Here is a 25,411-nt window from a genome sequence, read left to right on the forward strand (position 1 = left end):
TCAAACATTTAGACAGAGCTCGCTTTTATGTTAATATTCCTTTCAGCTTTATTTGAACATTACAACAACATTAACAGAGCGATCCATAGTGCTCTTCATGAGACATAAAGACATTTAGGTAACTCCTCATGCCTTAAAGGCAATCCAACGCAGACTCTGTCCACATGGGAATTTGGGTAAAAGTATTTTTTTTTTTATGTATTTTGGCCTTTGTCCACATGTAAAGACTGTTTTAAGTCAATGAAAACAGAGTGTTTGAAAAACTCCAGTGTTTGAATCACTTATGTAAACTGTTTCTGTATTTACATGGGGACAATGAAAACAGAGATTTTTTGTGCACCTTTATTTTTTTTTTTTTCAGTTCAAAAAATATAGATTCAATTGCACTGCTCAAAATAATTCACGATGGGTGAAAAATGAACTCTGGAACAGAAAAAATAGACTTGCATGATTGACTTTTTATCCTGTCTTCATCTCTCCTGTAGTGCAGCTGCTTTTCTGCCATCGCCCACCAAAATATGCAGTTTATGATACGGGCAGAGGGCCATGCTTTATAAATGGTCGTGCTTTATAAATGGCACTGCCTAAACTTCCTCTCCTTCTATGTCACCCTCCTCCAATCTCCACACCACTCGATGACATTAGTGCATGGAGAGTAAATGAGCATGCCTGAAACACAGAGGCAAAGAGGTGTTTTAAAAAGGTGCATGCACTGAGTCACAATAAAATTATTTATCTATGTATTTTGAATCTATGCCTCTTGCTGGCAACCAAATTTCTCTCATTTCTTCACACTTTTATTCATGTTCCTTTTTAACTTGGCGTTATAAAGATGACCAATAAAAACCATCAGTCTGTTCTTGGAAGCAGTTTTCAGAATTCAGATGTCATTGCTCAAAAGATATGAGATGAGATGAGATAGCCTTTATTTATCAGTTGCAGTTGCCCACAACCGAGATGACAGACCTTGCCGACCATACATACAATACACAAACATCACATTGAGGATACAGGTCAGGCTAGGTAACAAGGGAAAAAAAACATCGAAATGTGTAACACAAAAGGATAATACAGGAATGCACAGATATCAACACACCATAACACAATAAAACACAGACAAGCAACATGGGAGAGTATTCCAGTGTGTACAGCTGATCTTGGTCCGCTGCAATCTTTGATTGCGCCTCCCGCTGATCAGGTGTCCACATCGGATGGGAGGTAAGCAAGGGAAGAGGCGTTGGATTCGGGGGAGGGAGGATGATAGTGAGGGCATATCAGTATCAGTGTACATGTTCTGTGCGTGTGCATGTGTGTGTGTGTATCCCATGTTCAGTTGAGAGAAAGGGTCACCACGCCCGGTTAAGCGAAGGTCAACAGTTTCCAGTGGACCCAGGTGACCTTGAAGGAGGTACAAAGAGTTCTGACAACAATCCTGTTATCATGGGAAGAATTTGTTGTTCCAGTCAGCTTCGACCTTGGCAGGCCTTCAGCTGGCGCCAGGGGGGCTGCATGAGTGAAGATGGTGAATGTTTGGGTTTAGTGCGAACAACTGCATCCAATTTTTACAGTTGGTCTAATGTCCATCACTGGTCACCAATTATCTCAATTCCCGTTGTTCTTCTCCAAGATGTTATCCATATTGCGTTCAAAACACAGTCTGAGTACTCACAGCCCTGCCAATCGTCTATCATGTCGGCCAGCCTTATGGGATTTTGAACAGCTGTAGCCACTTCTTGTTCTTCGATAAGCCAGGTCCAAGCCAGCTCCAATCAGCCCAAACTCTGTTATCGTGGTTCCAAATTGGTAGATGTCATTCATTGTCCTCCATCGAGAGTGTCGCCAGACACACGACGCAACCGACCATCGAGTATCCGGCAGCAAACGTCTCCGCAGGACAATCGGGCTCTCCCAAGCCCAGCAGGGTTAAACTTTCCTCTGTTCTGTCATCAGCTCACCTCTTGCCCTTTCTCGACCATTTCTTTTCTCCTTCATTTCTTCCTCTTTGCTGTTCATTAAGGGATTTTTTCCACCCTTATCCTTTGAGATGTTTGTCACCTGACCAAGAAGAAAAAGACCAGAGTAAGGTGTGTCACATGTTTGTGACAGATTCCACAACAGATCTGTTGTCATTTCAAAGGCTCAGCATAATGTTAAATTCAGAAGAAACATGGAAGACGGATGGTCTGAGTTTTGGCTACGACCCCTGCTTCTAGTTGGCCTGAACAAAGCAATACAAAATGATTCAGTTTGAACAAACGAAATCTTACCAGATATATAAAACAGGGAAAATCGGACAGTTCTTCTCTAAAGCCCTTGCACTGGCTTCTGGTTGGGTAGATATCAGTTTAAAATTCTCACTCTTACTTTTATGTCTTTACGAAGAGAGGCCCCCACCTATATCACCGAGCTTCTTCACCCTTATTCACCAAACCGGATCCTTAGATCCACTGATCTAAGGATCTGACTATTCCAGAGACCCGTCTGAAAACAAAGGGGGATCGCACTTTCCAAACCTGTGGAACAGTTTACTTCCCCCTCTATGCACCATTGACTCTGTGGCTTCTTTTAAAAAACATCTGAAAACTCATCTATTTAGACATTTGGGTAATGTTCTTCTGTAATATGTTGTTTTGTATGATATGTTCTTTGTGATAGATTTGTCTTAAAAAGTCCTATATCAATAAATTCAACTTACTTACTTACTATAACATACTCAAACATATATCCCAATGTTATAAAACATTTTAAACCCAACTGCAGATCATTCTGAAAATGAAAAGTGTTGCTTCTGGTTTCAGTTTTTTTGTGCCTTGTTGCTTTTTAGATCACAAGTTCTTTAAAGTTCCCGGAGCATTTGGTGGACAAACAACTCCATTTCATCCATACTCAGGGCCTTTAACCAGTAGCAGACTTGTGCCTGTGGGAAATAGTTTTCATTAAAATTAATGCTTTTAAATGCTTTCCTCTGTGCAGTAAATAATGGGAAATTCTCTTCAGTCAATTTGTGGCATGACAGATGTGACAGATTTTAAATGATGGCCCAAATTAAATTCCACTTCAATTAAAGAGTTAAGCTGAAGTGGCCATACCAGTGGGTTTAAACTTGTTAACAAATGCTGCAAATGACAGTCCAGACATTCTCTTACTGAAAGACATTCAAAAGCATGCAGACATGCACCACACTAACGAGAGGAATGCTTGCACTCGTATCCAAACACATACAGACTTTGAAACCAAGCAGGCGTCCTTCATCCGTAACCGAGTGGAGTGGTGTGCTAACAGCTGCAGCGTCCTGTGGCCCTGCAGCGAAACATAATGAAATGCAACTTTGATTACATTCCTTTGTGACCGATCACATCCCACTTTTCATTCTCTTTGCTGAGTGTTTTATGCACAACCCCTCAGTATTCATGACACCGGGCAGCAATCTAGTCCCTGTGGCAGTGACTCAGTCATGATGCATCCTTTTGATGTCCTGAGCTTGGGACCTCCCAACATTTTATGTCCCACCTGCCACTTAGGTTAGAGGTGGGCCTGGAGTGAATACATGCACAGCTAACATGTGTTTGATGATCAGTTCATTACTGTATACTGAAAGGAGTTAAACCTTTTCAGAGCTTAAGGCTCAGAACAGAATTGATCATATTTCATGTATATTTTTGTTTTGTTCTTATTTTTTTGTAGCTGTTCCATAGCAAAAATAATTTTTTTTATGTATACAACCAGAAATATTTTAATACGTAGGCAAGTCTGCATTATTCACATGAAGTATAGTTTGTTTAAACAGAAGTTTCTGCTCAATGTGACCATGATACTTTATAGTATCTGTGCATTTAAGTCTGCGTCTTTTGGACTAATTTGGCAATCAGTGACATCAGGGGCTTATGTGTGTAGTGTTTACAGAGACTAATGGAGGAACAGGCACTAAGTTTGAAAGATAGCCTCGTTGAATTTTCTTTATGGTTTTGAAGTAGGTTTGGATACAGTTAGCTTACCAGGACACTATGGAGGAAAGAGCAAGTAATGTAGTTTCTGTGGAACATCTTTTCAAGATAACAGCAGTATTTGAAAAAGACTAGATTGCTTTCTTGTCGTCCTGCTAGCTTGTGATTTTTAAATCTTGCTTGCCGATCTCATCATCAACAAAGTTCTGCAGATATCAAAGATGCAATGGGAAGCTAGATGGGAAGAAACATTATTGAGATTAAGGATTTCTTTTTCAAGATTACCCTGGGCCCAGTGAAGCAGCAAACCCACAGTGAGAAAAGTCATTTACAGAAGGAACCTGCACAGGTTTGAAACCAGGAGGTAAGAGTGCCAGCATGTTGTGCATTGGGCCACTCTTGTGCTCAAAATGTCCTGAAGAAAGACCATCAGACCCCCAACTTCCGCTGACATGTCCTTTTTGTGTTTTTATTGCATTGATAAATTTCAGGTTCTCATTACCAGCAGTGTTCCTGCACATTGAGACAACAGATTGGGGAAACCTGCAGTCAGCTGAGACTGAAGAAGTCACTTAGATGAATGACGAAATGTTTCTCCCACTGAAAACCCTACGTCCAGATGAACAGAATCAAACTTTGGGAATCCTTTGTGTGTTCTTTGTGGGTGTCCAGTTACATCCAGCCATCTTCACTAGTAAAAGATTTCAATAAACATTTTTAAGTTTAAGTAATTCCTACAATTTAAAAAAAGCAAATAAATAAATAAATACAAACAACAACAACTAAATGAAGTCTTCCTGTTGGTCAGTTTGCCTGATGCAAGAGCTCTGGGGAGTTGCATCATTTTGCAGCCATGATTCAATTGTCGTGTCACTATGAGATGCACATCCAAGTATTCAGTGTTTTGTTTTAATATGTTTTGCTTGTTTTTTTACTTTTTTCCGTTTTTCCTTCTATTCCTTCCTGTATGCGAGGTATCATTGTACGTCAGTACATGTAGTGCTTGTGTTTATTTTTTTTATTTCATTTTGCCAGTCTTTCCTCCGTTGTTCTCTCCTCTCCTTTTTTCCGAAAGAAAAAGATAAAGTAGTGCACAGGCTTCTATATCATCTGTGTTGACTTGCTTTCTGTGGATTTCAGTCAACCGGCCTAATAATTTCAATCGAGTAGTTTCTTTTTTACCCTTTGACTGCACAGTTCAGGAGGAAGGGCTTGTGTCCAGCTATGGGCTAAGTCATTGGTTGTGACAGACTATGCGCCTTAGCTGTGATTGGCTGCTGAAACCTCCTGATCTGTCTCCACCAGTCCTCGCTAGTCAGGTGACCTGCTGGAAAATCAATGTTATCAATCTGTCCTCTCAATGTGCAGGAACACTGCTGGTAATGAGAACCTGAAATTTATCAGTGCAATAAAAGATCCTTCTTTCTCTCCTTTAGGAAAAATAAATAACTTCACCTCCTTGTTTTGGTGTAGATTTATTAGGATGCTCTTTGTAAATGGACTGGGTTATGAGCTGTGACTGTTGCTGTTTCTTTTTCATTCATGGCCTCACAAATAAAGAATTTTTGTGATCACGAAGAGGCAAACACAGCTGAGGCACAAACTGCAGGTTTAAGACGTCACTGGTTTCAATGGCACTCATAAATGTTACTGTGTGACATCGTATCTTGTCTCCCTTGTCCTTTTTGTCAGTATTATGCCAAATAAAGCAAGCCGCTGAAGGGAAGAGGTTGGCAAAGAAAAAGTGTGATAGTCAGAGAGATAAAGAAAGTAGACAGGAGTACTAAAAATGCCTACTGTAAGTGGTATGTAATACTGGACACTATGGAAAGAGAAAAAAAAGACTTGTATTGATTGGCTAGACAGAGAAACTGAGCTGGAAAGGATGTGCAGCAGGTTAGGTTGAGGACAGAGACGTAAATGGACTAACAAATGAAGAGAGTACACACTCAAGAAGGTGGAAGGAGTACTTTGAGGAGCTGATGAAAAATGAGAAAGATGGAGGAAAATGAATCAGGAAATGCAGAGAATTAGTACAAAAGACGTGAGGGCAGCTGTGAAGAGGATGAAAACTGGAAAGGCGGTTGGTCCATTTGACATACCTGTCATACCTTCACTGAGAGAAGACAGTGGACCTTATTGCCCCATCCATTTTCTGCCTAAGCCTTTTTTTGTGTGGGACAGTCAATCAGAACATTTGAATCAAGAGAGTGGGGAAAAAAAGTTTGTTTCGGATGATAAATGATCCAAGGGGCAGCACCAAGGCCTGTCTCAATGATTAGTATTAATAAGAATGCAAAGTTGATCTAGTCCAAAAATTTGATTGAAGAGCTGTAAATGTGCAGATTCAATCAACCTACAAAGTGATTTTTTATTCTTTATATGCTGTTGTACAAACACGCACACACACACACACACACACAAAAATGAGTAAATCAGGAAAATCAGATGCTCCTCTGTCAACAACATCATCATCATGCAGTAGTAAGAGCCAACAAGAACAGTGTCAGAGACACCGCAAAGCGATTGAGATGTGACTGTGTTTGGCTGGACACCATGAAAAAGCCAAAAAGAAAAACAGTGTGTGCAATCGCTTAAAGATGTCACTTCATGGTTTCATGGAAAGCTGGGGACTCCAACTCACCAAAGTGGAATGTATGTATTTCTGTACATACCAGTATTATATGCATACCCTGCACATGCTCCACATGTGCACCAGAACCATAACTTAAAAGAAATTAAAAAGGCATGACAGAATAAAGTCAATTTTAAAATAGCCTGTAAATAGACTTAAAGTTTGTAAACTGAAGAATAAAGTAATGCTGAAAGCATAAAGAAACCACAATAATAATACAAATGTATTAAAAGGCCAAATCTATGAAATAAACAAGAAAATAATAACAAATAAAAGTAAAGCCAACATACAGTGAAATACTGTCATTAAGGCAAACAGCCATTACCAGCTGCTTTCAGGTCATCCTGCAATCTGTCCCAGTGGCTTATGGCTTAAAAGCTAAAAACTCTCTCCCCAAAAAGTTTTTGCTTTGCACTTTGGAGCAACTAGCAGAAATTCTCCAGTGTACCTGCCTGGCTGCACTGGTCAAACATTGAAAACATAGGAGGCATACAGTTTACACTTGTGAAAGACCATGAAGTGATTTTAAAAACAAGTAAAGTAATTTTAAAATCAATACTGGAGCAGACCAGTGTCAGTGCAGGGACTGCATTTTTGTGTTCTGACCTTCTGGTCCTACTAAGATTACAGAGTAACAATATCCAGAACATTACGACATTACAGTAGTCAAAAAGGTTCCACTTCTTCATGATGGACCCAGTAAAGTTCTAACGTTGAAGTCTGGGTCAAACACCACACTTACTCGGCTCCATGGAAATTAAGTTTTGTTGTTAGTGTTTTATTCTGAGTTTGAGAACCTACTAATGAAATTTCTGTCTTAACTTGGTTCAAAAGTAAAGGTTTTGTGATATTTATGTCTAAAATACAATTAAACAAAAATATCAAAAATATATCTTCAGAGACAATAAATTGGTTCTGTGTCATCAGGACATGTGGCTATCTGTTGTGTTCCATTAGCATAACTATGGAAAAACATTTATGCATGCCTGGAAAAGGAAGTGGTCCTAAAATTGATCAGAGAGGCACCAACCAGCCTCCTAGCAGCAGAGGAAGAGCTGCTTTTTTCACTGTGGTTGGCTGAACAATATTAGTAACAGAAATCGAAGTAAACAGTCAGCCGATATCACAGTATGGGAACATGGTGCCATAATATATATTTCAGAAATTTGTCAGACAGTTTTAGTTTGCAATTGTTACCAATGACATAATGGCTCTTAGAGAAGGTTATACATAATAGTCAACAATCTTCATCTGACGTCTAACATTTGTGGGGCAGGGTGTTTCCGATACCATCTGACTGTCCAACAAGCAGGTCAGACGGACCGCAAACCTAGCCTAAGTAACGGTTAGCAGAGTTCCCAGTTTCGAACAAGGAGCTGAAGTCTGGAAAGTAATTAGACACTTAAATACAGCCTATAAACAAATGTGGCAATAGAGTGTCAATCCGAAATTATTTCTCTGCTGATTGGTCCTGTTGCTCAACACTCAACACAGTTCTTCAAAGTCTTCCTGCAAACACTTCCCATTTGCACATGTGTGATGTTGGCGTTGTAGCTCTGCCTGCCTCTCGGTGTGAACGCTGCGGCTCCGGACACCATGTACTTATGTGGCCGAAAGCGGCACTTTCAACTTAATGAGACCATGTACTGCCTGATTCATTTACTCTTAAATACATGTTGTGGAGACGAAAACAGTGTGTCATTAGAAATCACTTGACCTGCACCCAAAACAGAAACAGTTTCTTCTTTCTTTCTTTTTTCTTTCCATCCACACAGAGAGGGAAATGGAGACAGACGGAAGTCAAGAGTCAGGCAGAAGAGAAAAATAAGAAGGAGGAGGAGCAGGGAGAGGAGGGTGAGGGGTGTCAAAAAGTGTGAACTCCTGTTTCTTTGTGACCTGTTAAAATCACTCTGTGAGCATTCAGGGTCAGTGAGGACGAAGGAGGGAGGGGGATCCGTCCTTTCTCTGCTCAGCGGGGAACAGCTCATGCCTCACTGCCTCACTTTGGACCCAATCTATATGCTCTTTCTTCTCCCCTTGTATCTGATTCTGAAAGTGTGTCAAAGCCAATCATTATGTTTGTTGCGGATATCGTTGACCTCTGTGTGTGTTCGTGCACGTATCTGTGTGTACTTGGAAGGGAAACCTGCAGGCGTTTTTTTCTCATGCGCTGACTGTTCAGCATCGTACCAAAACCACACAGCAGAGGCTCTCTCTGGGAAGCACAGCTTTTCTGTCAAATCTGTTTTGAGATGCATGCAGCTCCAGAGGTCTAATTATGCTCGGTTTGAAAGTACAGACACCCCGATGTCAAAGACAGACTCTATAAATCACACACAGTCATTAGTGGGAAAATATACTTTTTTTTCTCTATTCTTTTGAGGGCTTGGCAATACAACATAAGCCATGACAAATAAAAGCAATAAACTATTTATTGTTGAAGGCTTAGAAATGGTTGCATTACTCCACACAGACAGGAATGGCATTTACGCAAACGAATTGGCTGTAAACGCTTTTTATTTGAAACCCGGGATATAACTAGAAACTTGTGGCTTTCCATGAAAGGATATGTATATATGCATGTCTGTGTGTAAGCATGTGTGTGCGTGTAAGGCTGACAATCCCGTGTGCATGTGTGACAGTGTGTTTTCCTTCTCACTCACTTTCTCTTCTACAATATGTCAAGTAGCTTCCAAATATTTTGTGTCAGAAATAAAGTTTGCATGAGGAATTTCACAGAAGGCCGTGGCAAAAATACATTAGACTATATGGTCAGGAAATATGAATCTGAATGTGTACAAGTTAGGTGAACAGAAACACTCCCGAGTCTTTCTTTTCCCTACTTGTGGGCCTCCAAGTGTGAAGCCTCCTACAGGAACCAAAAGAGAGAAAAAAAGAAAAACAAAAAAAAAGAAAACATTATTTTACCAGCCACGATCATGAAGTTTGTGCTGTCACCATGTGAGTTTGTGTGTATATATGTGACATGACAAAATGAGGTCCTGGAGACCATGGCAGAAACACAGGTTGTTTTGGGTACTTTGCCTGGTGTAAGTTTCTGTGGGTACATCTTACAGGTGAGTAATTCAGATCAAAATGAAGGAAAAGATGTGGCCTGACCCACTAATACTAGAGCAAGTATTCAGATAATAATGTGACATCAAGGTAAAAAAGAGTTAGAATAAGAAATCATTTATTCGTACAACATCATCTAGCAAGAATGTTGCTAGATCCCACCAATAATGGGCAGTTCATGGTTTTCATGGTTCTATATGGACACCCTGCACATACTCCACATGTGCAGTCACACTTTACATGCAACCTCTTGGTTGAAAATAACCAAGCTAATATCCTGTGGGACTTCCAGATACAGATGGACAAACTAATGATGGCTAACCAACCAGACATACTAGTGATGGATAAGCAGAGGAAGATGGCCGTATCGATAGACGTAACTTTACTAAGTGATAGCAACATCAAGAAGAATGAACACAAGAAGATTGTGGGCTGATAGAGGAGCTAGAGAAGATGTGAAAGGGTGGAGGTAACAGTGGTCCCCGTGGTAATCGGAACACTTGGGGCAGTGACTTCAAAACTGCGTGTCTCCAGCAGATTCCAGGAATGACATCTGAAATCTGTGTGTGTCACAAGATCAGGTACTGTCAGAACCCAAGAAGGCAGTTTGGCCGTGCATGCTCAGTTAAGTGGACTTTATTATATAGTGAGGGGTCATGAATAAGTATGTTCAACTTGGGAGAGATCACAGGTCTTCTGCCAGAAAAGAGTATAAATTAGAGTGGAATCCAACAGGAAGATGTTGAAAATTTATGTTTTAGTGATCTCTACTTGGATCTAGCGTGGGTGGTGAGCTGAGTTGGCAGGTGAATTTCTAGAGTGCATAGGTAATGAGCTGTAAGTCAGTTGGACTGCAGGCAAGTGTTCCTTTGATTGATGAGGAGGTGCAAAAAGGGACCAGATTTGTTGGAGCCATCACCAAAAAATGCAGGCCAGTGGGTTCCAGACATACGCGGTCCTGATGAGATTTTCAAGTTAGTTACTGGTGGAAGGATTTACACACAAGGTAGCTGTGGCAGGGTGTGGTCTGTAGCGATGCTGCAGGGAGACTGTCACACCGGAGCTGCATCAGCTCATCACGCCTCCCCTGCATTAAAGTCTTTGCTGGGTCCTGACTGTGTTGTTGTTGGTCTGTATGTTCGGGGGACAGTCAAGTGAGGAACCATGGCACCACCTGTCCGTGATATACTCTGCCTAATGACTCCAATGCAACCAGGTGTGGGAGAAATGACTTGCACTGAGATGGTCCACCTCTGGGGGGAAACCACCAACAAAGCCAGCACAGCAATTTCACCTGAGAATAATGAACAGAGGGCAGGAAGGACGGGAGAAAAAGGAAAATAACAAAAAAGACTTCTGCCTTTCTCAGTTATTAGGCTCACATCTGCTTCCACATTTTAATTCTTGGACTGCGTGAGAGTAGCTTTTCACAGTTCAAAATAATCTTAATTTTCAACTATTTCTTGGCGAAGCTTCATCCAACTTTATCCATTTGGGGGTGGCTGTAGCTCAGGAGGTGGAGCAGGTTTTCTGCTAATTGGAAGGTTGGTGGTTTGATCCCTGACTGCCCCAGTCTGTATGACAAATATCCTTGGGCAAGCAACTGAACCCCAAGTTGCTCTCCAATGCGTCCATTAAAGTGTGAATCTTAGATAGAAAGCACTTTCATAGAAAAAACGTTGTATGAATGGGTAAATGAAGCTTTGAGTAGTCTGATAGAATAGAAAAGCAATATATAAGAACCAGTCCATTTACCATAGTCTGAAACAAGCCATTTTGAGTCAAAGCTGTGTGAGCAGAGCATTCTCATTCCCAACGCAAAAATACGGACAACTTGTCACGCCTCTAGGCCTCTCATAGTGAAGCAAAAGGTAACCTTCCACGTATATATAAACCCGCTCGCGGCGGTAAGAGATACTTAGAGCAGAGGCTCCAGCTGTCCATTCCAACACAAACACATCAAAGTCTCACTGATAAGTCAACAATAAAATAGCTTGATGTAGTGGCCATAACATAGTGTTTTCCCAAGTGACTCACGATCTGAAAATGAACAGATTTAATGTACATAATGCTTTATTAGGTTTATTATTTTTACTTGGCACGAAAAACACATTGATTCATTTCAACCCGCTTTCAATCCCAAAGGGTAAAGACGACTTATCACAATCGTCTGTATTTTACACATTGGGATGAGAACGTGTTGGTGTGAGACGACGGTATAAAGCTCCTACTGGGATACCCACTCTCACTTATGTCATAAAGAGTCATGGAAACCAACTGACTGGAGGAGTTTGAAGTTTGCGTTGATAGACATGCGGACCTCATTATTTGAAACATTAATTTTGTGGTGTCAAACGTTTTTGTTGCGTTTGGTGCTGGTTTGTGCTTCTATCATTTTAAAGATATTAAGAAAAGTTTCTAGAGGTCATCAGAGGTCAACCAGCCCCCCCACCCCCACCCCACCATACGCACGCGCACACACACACACACACACACACACACACACTTATCAAATCAAACAAATTTTATGTCAATCAGTTCTACTACATTTGTGATGGTTTGTGCTGCTACAGTTTTGTTTATCCTGAAATCATTTAAAAACTTTCATTTCTGAAGACATTTAAAAAGGCCTGCCACTTGGTGCGTATCGGTCGGACCCGAATCAGAGGTTCTGTTGATGAGTTTGGTCATCAAAGGTTAAATTGGTTGACCTTGGATGACCTACAAGCATGGCACACCTAGAAACTTTTATCAATATCTTTTAAATGATAGTGGCACAAACAACAACTTTTGCAGCACAAACCAGCACAAACATTTGTGGGGGGGTCAACTTCACTCTGATGTGAGAGGGGATGGGGTGGAGCAGAGCAGTAGCACCAGTGATGACAGCAAGTTGATGAGAACTCGGCAGTCTGCAACCAAAGTTTTCTAACAAGTGGTAATTTGTGTAAAACCACAGTAGGACAGAGGCTGGCAGACCCCAAGCGTATCGAAGACCGATGGCAAGGAAGCTAATTCTGGTTAAAGCACTAGCAGCCCTGCTGCTCGGTTACAGCTGAACAAACACAAGAGGGCACGATTGAAATCTCCTTTCATTTAGCAGGCATAGGTGAAGTAACACATTAGAAGCAGTGAAAAACTTCCTTGGTGGAGAACAGTGAACTAGATTAGTTTGAGATATTTTCCTTGATAACATCAAACTGATTTTCTGACTGATGAGTTTATATGTGTAAAGCTATGTCATGAAATGTTGAATTCTGCCTTCTTAAAGCTAAAGAATCCTTCAAAAAAAGAAATTCTGCATCTGCATATACTTAAAACGTTAATCACCCTATTAGTTTGCACTGATTAAAAAAACAGAAAGAAAAGGTAATCCTGCTAACACAGACAAACACACAAGCCAAACCAGTCACACAACATCCTAGGCAGAGGCAATAAAATGAAAAAAAGAGAAGTAAAAGTAAAAAGAAGTAAAAGTAAATCATCTGTCATCCTCGCACCCAAAGCAGTCAGCACTGGAGGATTATTACAGACTGACATTATCCAACTTACTTTTTACTTCTAACAGGTTCTTGCCATGTTTGGAACATCTGTGGAATTAGCCATTAACATGATTTAGATTTTGTTAAAAGTGACTTCTCCTGACAAGGTTTGTACAAACACTCCAGCATTCCGCAGCTGCACAATGCAGAGCAGGTGGCATGGAAACACAAGTTATAGGAGGCTGGAGACAGTGATTTTAGTTTCACTCCTGGCATCTTTATTATTGCTCTCCCCCACACTCCCCAAAAATCAGATAATACTATGCACGCTTCGAGCCTTTCCTAGCATCTTCGCCTGTCATCTCTCCCACGCAGCCTTCCCAGCACTGTGAGAGGACAGGATATGACCGCGCATGAGTTACACAAGATTAATCTGCCACTTGATGGGAAACGTGTTCTCGAGGTCTCGCAGGGGAGTTAAGATTTAAAAGCCGGAGTGAGATTACATTTTTGTTCTTCTCTTTTTCCATTGCTGACAAAAGGAGCCCACTTTATTTACTTTACCAAACTTTTACTGCCACTCCTCCCCACCACCACTGTCTCAACCAGCATCTCTGCTAAGCCATGAGCTGGGGAACCATTTACAACCCCCTCACCACCACCACCCCATGGTCACTCTTTTTGTTCCTTTAAACAATCTTCACAACTAAACTTGACACATGTATAAGGTAGTTTTTTATTTTATTTTTTTATATTTTACAAAACCCACACTAAGTTGCACTGTGTGGAACTTTTCCTTCAAGGTCTTACTTAGTCAAGATTAAATGAAAAGAAGGAGTAGTGAAGCAGCGTGGAGCCTACGAGACTTATTTTGTTTAACAGCCTCACATTAAAAATTGATCTGATGTGCAAGGTTGTAGATTCTCCTGTTTCTGGCATGTGACACACACTTTTACTTTTAACCTCTCACAAAGTAAAGACCAGCCTCAAAGCCAGTCCTTTTGAAAGAAAGCACATTATTTCCTTGTTTTTTTAATAAAAGACATGTGAGGTCATCAGATTTGTTCCACATTTCAGCACTACTCCAAGACTCTTCCATAAATGTCAGAAAAAATGCATTTGACATGTTTGATTTGCCCAGAGGCATGACTGACTGTAAGCGGTTATTAATCAGATTCACCAGTGAAGCCCAATCCTGGTTTGTCAAAAGTGTCAAAAGGTGCTGAAGTTGCGTTTTTTGCTTTCAGCCATTTAGGTTTATTAAGAGCCTTCAGAGGATCCACAGACATGTCTCCAAAGCTGGAGAGTAGCACAAATTTACAAACATGGCCCAAAAGCAGGACTCCATTAATATTCCATGACTACCAGTGGTCAGTCAAGACCTAATAGTGAAACACAAGCTACAAAAGCTGACACTCAGAGGCACAGTTTTCACTGTTAAATCAGGTTTTACAGAGCAAATTTTTCGGGACCACAAGTTCTAAGCTGCATTGCAGAGGTAATATTTATTTATATAGCCCCAAATCACAACAGTCGTCACCTCCAGGGACTTTATATTGTAAGTTAAAGTCCCCACAATAACACAAAGAAAACCCCAACAATCAGACGACCCCCTTCGAGCAAGTACTTGGCAATAATGGGAAGAAAAAACTCTCTTTTGACAGGAAGAAATATCCCGCAGTACCAGGCTCAGGAAGGGGCAGTCGTCTGCTGCGACCAGCTTGCAGTGAGGGAAGAAAGAAAAATTAAAGCTTAGATAGAAATACTGCAAAGTCATTCAGTGTTACATAGCATGAATTCCCTGATTTTATGCATTTTATAGCTTAACTGTGGAAGTAGCAGCCTGCTGTCCACTCACATGTTTGTTAATTATTTGACAAAGTGATTTGTCTAGAGGCAGCGGTCATTGAGAAAGCCCTGGAGATCTATGCTGTCACGTGGATATTACCGTATTTTTCGGACCATAAGGCACGCTGGATTATAAGCCACATTAGGCAAAACAAAACAGTCAGATAAGTCAAATTTTACTCATCTCATTCTTCTTGCTTCCTCCACTTCCATACCATTGATTCATTAATGTTGAATTCTCTCGCAGCTGCTCTATTCCCATGTTGTTGCAGTATATTAATGACTAACATCATATTGTGGATGGATTACCGGTACCTCAGTTGTTCTCCCGACTGAAGTTTGGCCCGTTTAAAGCATCCTGCCATGCAATTGCATTTGTCCCTAACCATCGGGAACCCTCACGTTAACTTTTATCCAGTGGAAAAAAGTTAGCGTTCATCCTCCAGCTTCACTGTGTTTATATTATGCTAACATAGCTGTGTCACTAGCAATCACATACACATCATTATATACCAGCTAGTCCAACTTCAGTAACCCTACAAACGTCACTGCTGTTTAGTTTCCTGTCTTCATTTATGTTGGAAGTGAGTAGGGATGGGTATCGTTTAGGTTTTATCCGATACCAGTACCAAACCGGTACTTTTGAAACGGTGCCGGTGCTTAAACGGTGCTCAAACCGGTGCTTAAAGAATGGAGAACACAAAATTGGTCCAAAAACCTCTCATGTTTAACTGTTTTTTTGTAAAAAGATAACAATGTTAGCCTTTTCTGCAGCTATAGGGCATATATGGTATCACTCTTGGCTGGAAGCAGTGCTTAAACAATGGAAAAAACAAACTTTGTCCAAAAACCTCTCATGTTTAACTGTTTTCCAATTTTTCTTTGGTCATTTTAGCCTTTTTGGCCAGGGTGAAGGGAGTATCTGCCATCAAACAAGAAGACAGCCGCATTTAACTACTACGGTGTTTGCTAGTTCACCTTACATGCATTAATTTAATAACGTGGTTAGCGTACTCAACGTAAATTACACACGAACAACATTAAGCTACTCACTCAGAGAAGAACGGCTGCTGCTGCTGCCATCATCATCCGTCATCATTTCTGCTACACTGGCAGGGCTAGGGGCCAGGACTCTCCTCTTCGGGTTTTTGGGGGATGTTGCTAACTCCAGGTCCGATAACAGGCACCACACCCGCAGTAGATGTGCACGGTGTGAGGTCTCGCAGCAAGCTATCAAATACGGCGCATTTCTCGGCTTTTAAAAAAACGCTATGCGTCGCCAGGTATTTCATCAGATTCGAGGAGTTACCTCCTTTGCACAGTATCAAAGTATCACCTTAAAGCACTTGTTGCAGGCTGCTGAGTTTGCATCTTTCCTGTGAAGTACAGCCAGACTTTTGACCGCTTCGCCTTGGGCATTTTTAATCTGTAGCTCTGCTCTAAAAGAACGTACGTACCTGGGCCCGCCTACTATCCTCGGAAACGTAAAATGATTGGCTAGAATCTAAAGTGTATCACATCTCAGGAAAAAATAAAGCACCGAAATGTGCGCTGCTTTTCGGTCTGGCTACTACCGTTTATGGCACCGGAAACCGGTACCCATCCCTAGAAGTGAGTGTTAATTTTTTCAGAAATCTCTCAGTCAGAACATGCTATATCATGTTTAGGTGGAAACTAGCGAGCTAACTTCCTGCTAACTTCTAACTAATGTAATAAATTCTGTTTTCATGGGTGCTTGGATGTTAAACTTAATTCTTTCACCTTGTAAAGCAGTAACGCTGATCATTTTATTAAAGATGAAAGAATTTAGACAGTTTTTAATTCTCAGCGATGCCGCAGTGTTCGTTTGACTTTGGGACCTGAGGCGGATGGAGTTTTGGACCCAGATTACTTCGCGAGGCTCCTGACTATGGTAGCCGTAATGCTCCGAAAATCCATCAAGCAGTGCGGATTATAAGGTGCACTGACAACTTTTGAAAAAATTAAAGGATTTTAAGTGCGCCTTATAGTGCGGAAAATACGGTAATCACATTACATGCATACTATGCCTGACACCAGCTGAAATTAATCTGGGTCCACCCTTTGAAGTATGCATGCAATGATCATATTAGTCAAATGAACTGGAAAAGAGAACGGTTGCACCCGGATAGCCTGTGAGTATGGCCTGTAGAACACAGCAATAAGTGTCATGGTAACAAATTAAAATACATTCAGCTATGTTATTAACTGCTGAATGAAGATGAATACCGTCCATCTGGAAAGAATTTGCAGCGCTTCACTTGTTCCACATTTTGTCTTGTTACAGTCTGATTCAAAAATTTATTACATTCATTTTTCACCCCAAAATTCTACATAAAAGACCCCATAGTGACAAAGTGAAACAGGTTTGTTTGAAAAAATGTATTAAAATAAATAAATAACTAAGACAAAATGTACATAAGTTTACAGCCTTTGCCATGAAACTCAAAACTGAGCCCCGGGTCATCCTGTTTCCACTGGTGTTTCTACAACTGGATTGATTGATTGATTGAATCTTTATTTTGAACATGTTGAAAAAGTACAACAAAATAGAATTAAAAGAGACAAATGAACAAAGCAAAACAAAAGGAAAACGAGCAACCACAACTCCAAATAACTTTCATGTTCAAAAAGGAGCAGGAAGAAGCATAAGCTTATTTAATCCCACCCCTTTTCCACTATCTAGTATCAATAGACTACAGAAATACCTCCTTGCAATTACATTATGTCATGTGTATTTTTTCTTTTTTTCTTTTTTTATTTATTTTTTTTTATTTTTTTTATATATACATATATGTTTCTATCTATCCATACATACGTATATACACATACGCACATATACACATTTTCACTAACCCCATTAACACCTGAAGGATACACAACCTACAAATATATATATATACCCATACCAATATACCCGTGCACCCGCACATACATGAAAATATTAGACAAGAACACCCTGTCAAATCTCTACCTCTTCCCTGTACCCTGTAAAAACCATATCCTTAAACCGCTTTTTAAACTGCGCCATGCTCGGACATTGCTTCATATCTTTACTTAGTCTGTTCCACAGCTTCACTCCACACACAGAGATGCAAAAACTTTTTGATGTTGTACGGATACGAGGATGTTTTAAATTTAATTCCCCCCTCAAATTGTATCCCCGTTTCCTTTTAGAAAACATTTTTAGAATATTGTCAGGAAGCAGGTTGTTTATTGCTTTATATATAATTTGTGCAGTGAGAAAATGAACCAGATCTGTGAATTTTAGAATTTTTGATTTTAAGAATAGTGGATTTGTATGATCTCTGTAACCAGTTTTATGGATTATCCTTATGGCCCTTTTTTGTAATATAAAGATTGATGATAGCGAACATTTGTAAGTATTGCCCCAAACCTCTGCACAGTAATTCAAATACGGTGCAATCAGGGAACAATAGAGAATGTGGAGTGATTTGTGGTCCAGAATGTGTTTTACTTTACTCAAGATTGAGATACTTCTTGAAATTTTGTTATGTATATGATTTATATGAGACTTCCAGTTTAATTTATCATCTACAATCACACCAAGAAACTTATGTTCAAGTACTCTTTCAATTTCCACACCATCTAACTGAATCTGCACTTGTGCATTTCTAAGGGAATTCCCAAATAAGATTATTTTAGTTTTACTTAGATTTAGCGATAGTTTGTTCCTGTTAAGCCATTTTTTAATTTTGCACATTTCTGAAGTAATTGTATCCTGCAGCTCCTTTAGATTCCCCCCAGAACAAAAAATATTTGTGTCATCTGCAAATAATACTAATTTTAATATATCAGATGCCTTACAAATATCATTTATATAAATAATAAATAATTTTGGACCCAGTACAGAGCCTTGTGGAACACCACAAGCAATGTCCAAGCATGATGAGGAATGGACACCCAGCTTCACAAATTGTTTCCTGTCACTTAAATAATTTTTCACCCACTGCAGTACACCCCCCCTGATCCCGTACCGTTCCAGTTTATTAACTAATATGTCATGATTGATTGTGTCGAATGCTTTCTTGAGATCCAGAAATACTCCAGCTGCATACTGTTTCTGATCTATAGCATTCGTAATCTCCTCAATTGATTCGATTAATGCCAGAGATGTTGATCTTTTTGATCTGAATCCATATTGACTGTCAGAGAGTAATTTATGTTTATCTAAGAATTTGTCTAATCGTTTATTAAACAGGTTTTCTAGTATTTTGGAGAATTGTGGTAGTAAAGAAACAGGCCTGTAATTTGTGAAGTGGTGTCTATCCCCAGTTTTATACAGCGGCACAACTTTAGCTATTTTCATTTTGTTTGGCACTTTTCCCGTCTGAAATGATAAGTTGCAAATATATGTTAGAGGTCCTACAATTCCTTCAATGACCTTCTTGACGATTTTCATGTCAATATCATTACAATCAGTAGATGTTTTATATTTACACATGTGTACAATGTCAGTTATTTCTTTTTCCTCCACTGATGTGAGGAACATTGAGTTAGGGTTCCTATCAATCAGGCTTTCACTACAGTCCACTGATGGCAGTGACTCAGGAATTTGTTCTGCCAGTTTTGGTCCAATATTTACAAAATAATGATTAAAGCTGTTGACCACATCAGCAGTGTTTTCCATAATATTGCCATTGTCGATAAAGTATTGAGGATAACTTTGTTGTCCAGAATTATTTTTAATGATACCATTTAAAACATCCCATATTCCCTTCATATTATGTTTATTATTGTTCAATATTTTACTATAATACTCCTTTCTACATACACGTATAATATTGGTCAACTTATTTTTGTATTTTTTATATTTATTTTCAGCATCTTTTGTTCTTTGTTTTAGGAATTCCCTATAGAGTGTATTTTTCTTTTTACATGCATTTTGTAAACCCTTAGTGATCCATGGTCTATCTGAATATTTGTGCTTTCTGTTGTATTTTATTGTTGGACAGTTTTTATCGTACAACTCCATGAATATTCTTAAAAATATGCCATATGCAATATCAATATCAGTTTCTTTGTACACATTGTCCCAGTCCTGATTTAATAGATCGTTCTTAAGTGCATTCATAGTTTCTTCTGTCCTTACACGTCTGTATCTCAGTTGTTCTTCATGCTGATTTTTCTTATAATTAGTGTCATAAACTGCAAAAACTGGCAGGTGATCACTGATGTCATTAATTAATATTCCGCTCACAATGTTGTTTTCCATATTGTTAGTGAAAATATTGTCAAGTAAGGTGGCACAATGTGGTGTAATTCTGCTAGGCCTGGTTATTTTAGATTCCACTTAGGGTCAATTCAGTTAACTGGATGTGATTTGGAAGGGCACAAACCTGTCTATGTGGGGTCCCATAGTTGACAATGAATGCTGAAGCACAAACTAAGCCATGAAGTCAGAGGAATTGTCTGTAGACCTCTGAGACATGATTGTATCAAGGCACAGATTTGGGGAAGGGTACGGAAACATTTCTGAAGGTCCCAGTGAGCACAATCTGACTGATCAGTGTAGAAGGGCCTTATTTGGGGAGGTTACCAAGAACCTAATGGTCACAATGACAGAGCTTCAGCATCTCTCTGTGGAGCAAGGAGATCCTTCCAGAGGACAACCATTTCTGTAGCAATCCACCAATCAGGCTGGTATGGTAGAGTGGTCAGAAAGAAGCCACTTTCTAGTGAAAGGCACATGACACTCTGCCTGGAGTTTGCCAAAAGGCACCTGAAGGGGTCTCACACTATGAGAAACAAAATTCTCTGGTCTGATGAAACAAAGATTGAACTCTTTAACGTGAATATCTGGGGTACACCAGGCACCGTTTATCACCTTGCCAATACATCCCTACAGTGGAAGCATGGTGGTAGCAGCATCGTGCTGTGGGAATGTTTTTCAGCAGCAAGAACTGGGAGACAAGTTGGGGTCAAAGGAAAGATACAGCAATGTACAGAGACATTCTTGGTGCTAATCTTCTCTGGTCCAAGTTGTTGTGGACCTTAGACTGGTGCACAGGTTCATGACCTTATGCACACTGTGAATGTCTGAGAGCTCAGACTTAAACCCAATTAAACATCTGTCATCTGTAAATGGTTGTACACAAATCCAGCCTGAAGCAGCTTTACAGGTTCTGCAAAGAAGAATATGAGAAGCTACCCAAAATAGGTGTGCCATGCTTGTAGCATCATAGAACTAAAATGATTTTGGGAGCAACAAAGAAAAGTATTGTGCTGTAACATCTTTTTGTGTCTTCCACACACAGGGGACCTCTGGCCTATTCAGGCTTGACTAAATTTGTTCTTAGGAGCCTGTGGCAATAACATGTGTAAATGTTACATACTATACCTTTAAAGAAGCATTCTAGTTTCATGGCAAAAAAAAAAATCTAATTGCACTTTACAGGTAGCACATACATGCACACAAATACATGTACAATATTATTAGGAACATGGAGTTTCTAATAATTCTAATTATTAGAAACATGGAGTTTCTAATAATAGCAATAATAATAATAGCAAAAAATAGCAAAAAAATTTTGGTGTGGCGGCAGTGCCACACCAAAATTTTCTGTTAAAGCCTGTAAGTCCCTTCACATGCAGAAGATGGAAGACATCCATAAGAACATGGCTAGGTGGACCGAGCAGCTGTTAGCTGGATGACTGTAAGAGTTTAGAGACATTGTGGTGTAAAGGGCTCCACATCATGACCTAATCAGTTACCCACAATCCAAACAGCATGTCAGACGCACAGGTTTAGCAGGCGGTAGGGTTCAGACAGATCCGCTCTGCAGCTGGTGCGAAGAACATGCTGCCTTTTACCCGATTCAAACACACACCTGCTCAGTGTCAGGCCAGGCCCCACTGTGTGTCAAAATACAAAGTGTTACACTCATACATAATGGCCTACACTCTGATGTTTTTGACAGCACACTCTGGAGCAGTAACATTTTATCAGTAACAGAGGTTTTTTTAAGAGGTCTTTTAATTTGAAATCCATAACCTTCTTAATATTTAGGATAAGATGAACTTTATTCCCACAGTTGGGAAATTCAGATTGTTATAGCAGCAGAATGGACAGAGCAGGAATAAATAGATGGAGCATAACTTAACAACACACACACACCCATTGCAAATGTGCACCCATGCAATCGTCCGAAATCCCAACACGCACATTGCATAATGTGAATAGAGCAACATCCAGAGGTCACAAATTTACTCCTCCAAGGTAAAATTTCTAAGCCAGCAAACCTGAACATGACATCCTAAATCCTTGCATATTTTTTTTTAAAGTTTAAGCAGTCATGCCAGCACAAAACTGCAAATCAAACTACATGTCTCGTTCAGATTTGGCTGAAATGAGCGTCAAACAAAATTTGGGAACTACTGCCAATAAGAGCTAGCTGGTGATACCATATAGTAACATTAGAAACTTTGCCACATCAGAGTTCTTTAGCAATAGGTGAAGCACAAAATAAAGATCAAAGATTAAAAATAGAGTGAAAGGTACAGACAGTGGCTGCAGCAGACACTTTCCATTTTTTTTAACACTTGGTATGTTGGAACTTGTTTTTCGGGCCAACAACATCACAAAGATGAGTAGCCCCCAGACTAGTTTTACTACATATTTTTTACACTGCCCCCACCTGACAACAGACACTCCCTGCAGGTAGATGGGTCGTCTGTAGCTGCCCATGGACTGCCAACACACTGCCACAGAACCTTAATTTTCTCTTTACTTGTCATTAGCTCCCAATAATAACATGTTAAAAGGTCGTCCCAAATTGCAAAAAGCATACTGATGTTGAGATGCCTGTTTCCACACTTGTATTTAAAGCCTTTTTAGGGTGAGTCAAAGTCAAGTCACAATTCTTCACTGACAGTTTTAGTGTTTTCTCTGGATTAAAACTTGAGTCACTGCAATGTTTTTGTGCAAGTCTCAAGACTTTACCTCTGTGAGATCTTACATGGTGAAGTCTATTCATCTTATGGTCAACGTCAAGTCTTTGTCTGTTTGTCCTCATTAACCCTTTTAATTTAAATTGAGCTTAAGATTAACACATCTCTGTGTAACATCCACCAGGTGATTGCTGATCCAGCTTGGGTTCGGTAAACAGTCACTCCTTTTAATAGAATTCAACTGTTTGAAACACCAAATGGTGCTTTACCTTTAATGCCAAAATGAATAACACTTTACATGAAATGTAACGTGTGAAAGTTTCAGAAAATTTGAAGTTCTTAATGGTTGAAGAAGAAGCGTCTGCAAACATTGTTGCTTTTTGAAACAGCATGCACTATAGGCTGAACACATACTGGCGACTTTGTTAGATAAACCTTGCTAGTTAGTACGAGGTTGGACCAACTTTTGCCTTCATCATTACACCACCACCAGCGTGAACAGTCGATATATGGCAAGATGGATCCATGCTTTCATGTTCCTTGCAACATATTCTGACACTACCATGTTAATGTCACAGCAGAATTCAGACTCATCAGTGCATAAAGAACTTTTCTAATCTTTTATCTTCCTATTTTGGTAATCTCGTGCAAATTGTAGCCTCTTTTTTGTTCTTAGCTAACAGGAGCAGCATCCAATGTGGTCTTCTGCTGCTGTAGCCCATGTGCAACAGGATGTGTCCAGAGATGCTCTTCTTAATAAATTAGATGTAACGAGTGGTTATTTGAGTTACTGTTGCCTTTCCATCAGTTCAAGAGTGTCTGGCCAGTCTCATCTGAAATCAATTTGACATTGACAAGGCAAAACACAGCACAAAGAAGCCAAACCACAGGTAGTGGTGTCTGATCGGACTGCTGTCAAACAAGGGAATTCTTCAGCTTTAAACCCTGGTGACCTATCCAGGGTGTACCCTAAGACAGCCCCCCCTGTCTTAGGGTACACCCTAAGACAGATGGAAACAACTGATTGTACCCAGTTGAATAATTGCTGACAGGTATGAACCAGGGGGGCAGGGAGTCCCCACCCTCCAGGAGGGTGTGTAAGTAGAGTCAATTTACTCTCTCTCTCACACACACACACACACATACAAAGGAAAGAGAGAGAGAATAAAAGCAAAAGGAGTGAAACAGACCTGGGGACCATGATGGGTTGTGTGGGAAAACTCCAGTAGATCGTCAGTTTTTGAAATACTGTACATTTCATGTTAAAAAATGTTAATAAGGTTTGATCAAATTTCCCACACAACGTCAGGCAGAATAAAACCATGCTCAGAGAGGGGCAGCCATCTGCTGAAAGAGCAGAAAGCAGAGAGAGACAGGATAAAAGGTAAACAATAGGAGAGACAGCCAGAATTTAATAATTGTTAATGATTAAGTACATCAGTGTTGTATAAGCACACAGAGAGTGAAAAGAGATGATCGAAGAAGAAACAGTGCATAATCAAAAGTACCCAAGCAGCCTAGGTCAATAGCAGCATAACTAGGGGTTCAGGGTCACCTACAAGCCTTCACTATAAGCTTCATAAAAGCCTAATCTTAAAAGTAGAGTCCTGAATCCAAATTGGGAGCAGGTTCCATAAAAGAGGGACCAGAAAGCTGAAGGTTCTGCCTCCCGTTTTACTTTAATATCCTAGGAACCACAAGTATGCCAGCAGTTTGAGAACGAAGTGTAATAGTAGTGAGCCTCAATAGTGTAGTGGTTAACACATTTACTTAGCAAGTGAAAAGTTGGTGGGTCATTCTAGCCATGAACATAAATCCCTTTTGTGGTCGTCTCAGAAAGAACAAAACTCTGCCAAATCAAACATTTGGAGCAACCTGTTGAGAAAAGAGAGGAAAGTAGCTTTATCATCTACATAGCAATTACATGTATGCACCATTTTCAAATAATATCTGCTAATGGAAGCACGTATAATTTAAAATACTCTAATCCCTGTAATAAAAAATTGTGGTCAACAGCGTTGAACGTGTCACTGAGGTAAAGCAGGACAAGCACAGAGATGAGTCCACTGTCAGATGCTATAAGAAGATTATTTGTAACCTTCACCATAGGTCATGCATCATAGCTGTTTCTGTGCTATGGTGCATTCTTAACCCTGACTGAACTCTTTAAACAAACCATACGTTTGCAAATGGCATTAATGACATGTCTGTGGGATGGCTGTGAGTAACTTTTTTTTTTCTCTAATGGTTAAGATTTTATTCACAAGGCTGTGTTCAGCTCTTTTGAAAAGAAATCTAAGGTTGTTTCAGTTTCCTGTTCAGTGATAAATAGAGAGATGTCCATTTCCTCTCCAGCTAACGTGTTATCGGCTTTAAGGTGTGTTTGTGAGTTCTAACAGGGAGTCAAGCATTTGGGGCTTCCTTTTTCAGAGAAAAAGGACATACACACAGTATGGATGTAACACTATTAATCAGATAATCAACCTCTATGAGAGGAG

General features: G+C 39.9%; 1 long non-coding RNA gene across 3 annotated transcripts in view; it reads right to left on the reverse strand.

Moving 5' to 3' along the window:
* Positions 1-381: 381 nt before the first annotated feature.
* Positions 382-25,411, reverse strand: part of LOC134646745 (uncharacterized) — a 37,705-nt gene continuing 12,675 nt past the window's right edge. The window contains exons 3-4 of one of the 3 annotated variants that reach the window (XR_010573289.1): positions 3,227-3,300; positions 382-2,055 (exon numbers count right to left, since the gene is read on the reverse strand). This is a non-coding gene — a long non-coding RNA (uncharacterized LOC134646745). Of the gene's footprint in view, positions 2,056-3,222; positions 3,301-25,411 lie in introns of all 3 variants that reach the window. The other 2 variants (XR_010573288.1, XR_010096778.1) reach the window with 2 other exon arrangements.

Source organism: Pelmatolapia mariae, linkage group LG17, assembly GCF_036321145.2.
Source record: "Pelmatolapia mariae isolate MD_Pm_ZW linkage group LG17, Pm_UMD_F_2, whole genome shotgun sequence".
NCBI classification, from domain to species: Eukaryota; Metazoa; Chordata; class Actinopteri; order Cichliformes; family Cichlidae; genus Pelmatolapia; species Pelmatolapia mariae.